Here is a 1,476-nt window from a genome sequence, read left to right as displayed (position 1 = left end):
GGCTGTATTTTGTCATTCAACTGCTTTTAGCTGTATAATAGACACAAGCAGCTCAGATGATTTTTTCTTCCAGTATTTAGGGTTTTTGGACTGTGTTAGATTAGCCGAGTTTCTGGTATTGGCTTTCCATTCCGAGCTCCTGTTTTTCTGAAGTGTCCATTGCATTTCTGTGATCCCTCCTTTCTTTCTTCAATCAGAAATCCTATGGCCTCGACCCCTCCACCCTGATCTGGCAAAGGTGTGCACAGCCGGATGGGATTTGGAGCAGGGGTAAACACCTAAAACAAGCAGGGCATTCACCAAAGCCAACGGAACCCAAAGAACTTCCACAAGGATTCAGTTTCAAATTTTGACCAAGACTTTATTTCTGAGTCACTCTTGGGTAAAACTGAAAATGAGTAAAATGCAATGTGGGAATGGAAAAGGCCTGTTGTCTTCCTGCCTTGTAACACTTCCAGTCACCAAAGTCCTGTCCACAAATGATTACTGTGCACACCCTGTTAGCAAGCTCAGTGCTACGTGGGTCCAAATTATGAGACTGGATTTTTGACGTCAAGGAATTTGCCGTCTACTTGGGGATGTAACACATAATCAAATAAAATATTAAATGAATAGGCAATTTATCCCAAAGTAGTATAGGTTTTTCCTCTCAAATAAATCGACTCATTGTCACAGGCATTTAAAAGAGAGAAGAATAATTTCTATCTCGGCTGCTGTAGGGAAACTACCACTTCCCTGTAAAGAATTAGACCCATACTTACCCATGCTGGCAATAGAGGAGGAACACCCAATGGGGGAGGATGGCGAAACCTGGCCCACCGTGAGTCCCCGTCTCCTGGACATCCTCATGCATAACCAGTGGGTGACCACTGTGCAGACAGACGGAGGCGTTAGTGTGTGTGTGTGAATGAGTGTCTGTGTGGACAGAGGTGGGTGTTGGTGTGTGTGTGTGAATGAGTGTGTGTGCAGACAGAGGGGGCATTGGTGTGTGTGTGAGAATGAGTGTGTGTGCGGACAGAGGGGGGCGTTGTGTGTGTGTGAATGAGTATCTGTGTGGACAGAGGCAGGCATTGATGTGTGTGCATGTGAATGAGTGTGTGTGCAGACAGAGAGGGCATTGGTGTGTGTGTGAGAATGAGTGTGTGTCATGTAAGTGTATTCATGCAGATGTGTGAGTGTATGTGAGTGCCCCAAGCGTGGTGACAGAACCCTTCCATTCAAACTCAGCGTTACAGTAGAACCACAGGGTGGTGATTTGAATACAATTTCAGGAAAGGCCGATGAGTAGCAGAGGACAATGCCCTCCGCATGGTGCACGGAGGTGGCGACCTGACCTGCTGCCCTGTAACTTTAGAATCCCAGAAGGAACCAGCTCCCCAAAGCCTCTAAGGAAATAAAGCCTGGGGACTTGGAATCCCTGGGAGCCCAGATGGAAGGGGACAAGGTCCTGAGATACTGTCGTCAGACAGTCCCTGT

Source organism: Hylobates moloch, unplaced genomic scaffold (assembly GCF_009828535.3).
Source record: "Hylobates moloch isolate HMO894 unplaced genomic scaffold, HMol_V3 SCAFFOLD_2, whole genome shotgun sequence".
NCBI classification, from domain to species: domain Eukaryota; kingdom Metazoa; phylum Chordata; class Mammalia; order Primates; family Hylobatidae; genus Hylobates; species Hylobates moloch.
The sequence above is the reverse complement of the archived record's forward strand: the minus strand, read 5'-3'. Positions refer to the sequence as shown.